Source organism: Corvus brachyrhynchos, unplaced genomic scaffold (assembly GCF_000691975.1).
Source record: "Corvus brachyrhynchos isolate BGI_N302 unplaced genomic scaffold, ASM69197v1 scaffold42, whole genome shotgun sequence".
Classification (NCBI taxonomy): domain Eukaryota; kingdom Metazoa; phylum Chordata; class Aves; order Passeriformes; family Corvidae; genus Corvus; species Corvus brachyrhynchos.
Genome location: NW_008237242.1, coordinates 1841728 through 1846494, shown reverse-complemented (window position 1 = coordinate 1846494; position 4767 = coordinate 1841728). Strand labels below are relative to the sequence as shown.

The 4767-nt window shown below is 39.5% G+C and overlaps 1 long non-coding RNA gene across 1 annotated transcript in view; it reads left to right on the top strand.

The window, feature by feature from the left end:
* Nucleotides 1–6: 6 nt before the first annotated feature.
* The window catches only part of LOC108445666, a 5930-nt gene continuing 1169 nt past the window's right edge, over nucleotides 7–4767 (top strand). The window contains exons 1-2 of the long non-coding RNA XR_001860618.1: nucleotides 7–2895; nucleotides 4600–4686. This is a non-coding gene — a long non-coding RNA (uncharacterized LOC108445666). The remainder of the gene's footprint in view (nucleotides 2896–4599; nucleotides 4687–4767) is intronic.

Sequence of the window (4767 nt, the reverse complement as noted above, 5' to 3'; positions counted from 1 at the left end):
CAAAACAAACTCTTCACTCCCCAAAATCACATAAAGCTGGAAGGGAGACCAGGAGCTGACCATGTTTCTGTTGCGAGTCCCCATGGCGCCATTCAGATAGGTACAGTATGCCAAAAGCTGCCTGGCTACGTCTTCTCATGTTGTCACGAGAAAGTTTTGTTTATAGTTGTTGCTTATCCCTTCCAGGGCATTTGTAATGAAGGTTTTTCCAGTTTGTATTATTTCTACATAAAAGAGGTCTTCTGTCTCTTCTTTTAAATTTTTTGTTTGTTTGTTTTTTGTTTTGGTTAAACATAATGTATCCATTAAGACACTCTTTTCCTTGCTGTCCTCTGGATTGTCTCAAATTCTTGAAGCTTGGTTGCTTTGCATCAGGAGTATGCCATCTGCGAAGTTTTCAGCCTTATAGGCTATGTTATTTTTACACCTCATGATACATAGTTTGCCATTTTTTTGTAATAGCACAGTGTTGCCGACATGTACTTTTCTTGTGATCCGCTTCAGTACCTTGATGCTTCTCTTCTGAACTGCTGTCTAGCCGTTTGTTCCCTGCCTTGTTGTATTTCAGGGATGTCTCATACTTCCCTCTGCCAAGTAACATCCTGTTCCTTAGTCAGACGTTCCATTTTCTTTCAATGCTCTTGCTTTCTAGTCAAGAAAATTATTCCTAGTCAAAGGATAGTTTAATTTTTCAGAACTGTGTTCCAAATAATTGCACCTATTTCTTCCACAGAGTTCTTGTGTATATTTTGTGAGTCATGTAAACTGAACTTTTCAGAGGGTCACTCATTTTTCATTGCCTGCATGTGGTCTGGAGGCACCACAGCTGGACATTTACTGTTATTTCAGAATTCAGAGCAGTATGCACATGAAAGGTCACCTAACTGCTAAGTTTTACTGAAAATGCAAATCACAGATGTCTATGGTTAGATGCCAAAATTTTGGCTTTTTTTTTCTTACATTTGTTAACAAGTCTCTGCAATATACTAGTAAGTTCTTTCCTCTAATGTTTCTAGACAGTATAATTAGTAAAGCTTTCTGGAAACCTTTCAACTGAATATTTGAAAGTAGGTTTTGAACTGTATACGATAAACAAAATGTGGGGTAGAAAATCTTTGCACTTACTATTTTAAAGATAATATATTAACCCATTTTTGTGCTTTGAGCACTCTCATCTCTGTTTGAAAATATTTATTCTTTTAGGACTCTAGTGGAGATACCTTTTAAAATCCATCAATGTATTTAACATTTTCTGAATCATTTCAATACTGTTGTGGCTCTCTATTTCCTCTTTGTTTGGGTAGCAGCAACACTCTCTGATTTTGCTTTTACTGATCCACATGATCCATAAGTCACAGAATGAACAATGTATTAGCTTATTCTTTGAATGCTTCCTTATGAACATATGAATTCACTGCTATTTAGAAATTATGTTCAAGGTACTAATTAGAACCAAAAAAACCCTAAAAAGTTATTGAATAATGTCTATAAGGAATTTCATGCCTGGTCAGAAAGTGTTTCAAAAAACAAGTTATCAAGTTCCTGATATCTGAGCAGGAAAAACTGAAATACAAGAGAAGAACAAAGGTAAATCCACAAAACAGCCTGGAAAGCTCAATGTATCAAGCATCATAGAATCTAGAGAATTTAAAATCTCAAGTCAGGTACCAAACTTCTCTATATACCAGGTTATAGCAATGTAGTTTGAAAAGGCCTAGAAGTCTTGCAATCCAATCTGGCACCCTTCATGCCTGTACCAACAGCTCTGAGTTTCACCCTATCTTTCTGGGTGTTTAGTTGCCTGTGTACAGGTATCCAAAGCCCATCTCTGATACGACACACCTGCAGGACCTTGAGCCAGACTGCTATGAAAGTTTGCCATCTGTAGACAATTTTGAAAGTAGGGACAAGGACATGAGATTGTTGAGGGATTTCAGAGGGAAAGTGCCAGCATGAAAAGGTATAAAGTCATAAACATAGCCTGGGAAAGCATGGTCAAGCTAGACAGTCTAGTTGGGGACTAGCTGTGAACCCTTGTGTCACGGTAAGTGTTGATGGAGGATTGCAAGTTAGAAATGCTGGGATTCCTCTCCAGAGAGCCATGAGGAGTGACCCTTGCCTAAAGAAGCGAGGGCTTCGGCGGATGGATGCCGCGTTTGTCCCTACTGGGTCCCTTGTGGACACGCTTAGGTGGCACTCTCCTGGCACCTACGGATGCACACAATCTCACCCTCGCAGGTGGTCGCGAACAGCCGCTCACACACACAGTCTGTGCACGAGCCGGAGACAAAGAGGTGAGCGGAGTTCTCTGCATGCAATTCCGAGGTGTTTAATGGCAACACCCCGAAGGGAACAGGGGCAAGGACGAACAACTCGAGAGCTCGCGCCCGTTTAATCCCGAAAACTCTCAAAGGCGGGCAGAGCATCCAAAACCAATAGCCTGAGGGCTAGGGGGCAGAGGCAAGGTTGAATGACGGAACAGGGGCCAATGGGAAAAGGGATGGGAGGGGGGAGAGGGCCAGTGACCTAGGCCAGCAGAATCTAGGCAGAGGGAGAATTTTTTCGCACAGTGTTGTAAGGAGAGACCACTTTTAAGGCAGCTTGAGGGGTGTAAGGTGGGCTTAGCCATCGCAACACTTACCCTTTTGACTCATGCCTGCATACTCAGCAAAGACTTCTTGAGTAGCTTAACTTTACTTGTGAGCAAGCTTTATAGTAATGCTTTGTTTAGCAGCTCATTAAACTCTAGCTAGCTTTTCTGTCTGTCAGCCAATAACTAACTGCTTTATTTTCAATTGTGTGTATTCTTCTTGCAGAGTCTCTGCACCTGGCTAAAAGACATGAACAAACTGACCGAGTGTGACCAGTGTACTCAACTCCTTAACCAAACTAAGGGTAGGTATTACAAGCTCCAAAGAAGGTAAAGCCCTGGGACATAACCAGGACAAGAAGTTCTCTAGTTCCAGTCCATTCTGTAAAAATACACAAAGGAGCAAACAGAGTGGTAGAGGTGAGCATTGATGCATATGAGCTTGGGTCACTAATCATGTAAATAACATATGAATAGCAAGTAGCTTTTCTAGGACTCATTTAGCAAGGAACAAAGAAAGTTGTGGGTGCAAGGAATCTCACGCGTAGCCTTCCAATTGTATGTAGTTTGACTACAAGCCAACCACTTTATTCCAGAAATATGACAGCCTAAATGAGCATTCTTCAAGCTCTCCCTGCTAAGTAGCTGGTTACATGGGATCTCCTCTTGAGCAGGGACACCTCTCAAGGTTGCTCTTCAAAGCAGAGAGAATTCCCACCAAAAGCAGATCCTTGGTAATTGGATACCATGCATAATCTGGTATTATAGTGCCCTAAGATTTTTGTATGGGTAGCTTTGATTTTGGTATTGGCAGCTTTGAATCATTGTTACATCCTTTGTGCAGTAATACAGTGAACCTTGCCATTGAATTTTGTTGTAAAAGTTGCACTTTCACAGTGTATTTCAATAAACACACTCATGTTCTTACTTTTGGTGGTAGTTCTTTATTTTTCAAATTTTAGTGTCAGCTCTTCCTAAAATAAAATATTTCCTCTTTTATAGTGTTTGTAGCTTCTTGCATCAAAACCTATTTCTTCTCTGTTGAGATCTGTGTCACTCAATGTTCTTATAGTGCTACATAACCTACTTGCATAATTTACAAAATCTACCACTGATGTTGATATATTAATAATTTTTACCCATACTGACTTATATGATACAGTAGATCTGCCCCTTATGAGTAATAAAAAGGTAATTTTCTTATTCCTCCACCCTTCAGGAAGAAAGTAAGATGTTGGAACAATGCTATCTATGTTAACAGGACCATTTCAAAGGAAAACAAAAAAATCTGCAAATGTAATGTACAAAACAAAATTCCCTTTGTCAGGCACTGAATAAAGGACTCAAAACAAGAAAAATGGGGTAGTTTAATGTTCCTCATTAACTAATGCAATGAAAGACTTTACTGTGTTATTTAAAGTAAAGCAGAAATATTAGTTCGTGTTTCAAGAATTTCTGATTCCAGTTAGTGATCATATGCGTGAGTTTCTGCACAGTTTAGCAGAGGTGTTAATTATCTTAGTAAAATTTTTTTAAAAATCTGAAGTTCTTTCAGTTGCAAATTAATATTTAATACAGTGTGAAAGATGCCGTCTTTAGCCCCAAAGCAGGATGAATCACACCCACTTCCTGATTCTCAAGTTTTTCTCTTAAAACCACCCATTCCCAGAAGTTCCACTGCCTTTAAAGGCAGTGTCTGGCTAGGACCTAACTATCCTTAGTGGTAGAAAGTTGTCCCTTCTAAAAAGGTTTGGTAGGTCTTTATACCCACTGTTCTGTGCTTGCAAACTAATAGAGACCAAGTTATTCTTTCCTGTTCTGCAGCAGATTAATAACAGGACCCCCTCAGTCTTCTCTAGGTTAAACAAATGCAACTCTTTCCATGATTTACAGAATATTGATTGTGTTCATGGCTATTCACATGTCTCTTGAGTCCAGTTTCAAAGAAGAATTGAAGGACACAGCACTCCTTTTAACAGGAGCCTTATTAACACTGTATTTACCCACAGGTGACACTACTGTTCCTACCTGTCTCTATGTTTGCTGTTTCCTCAGAAGCAGAACATTGTTTATTTAAGATCTACCTGAGATGTTCTGTAAGTCACAGATCATTTTTATCTTGTCAGTTCTTCTCTTTCCTTGTTTAATTATTTCTGCTTAACACTACAACACTGCTC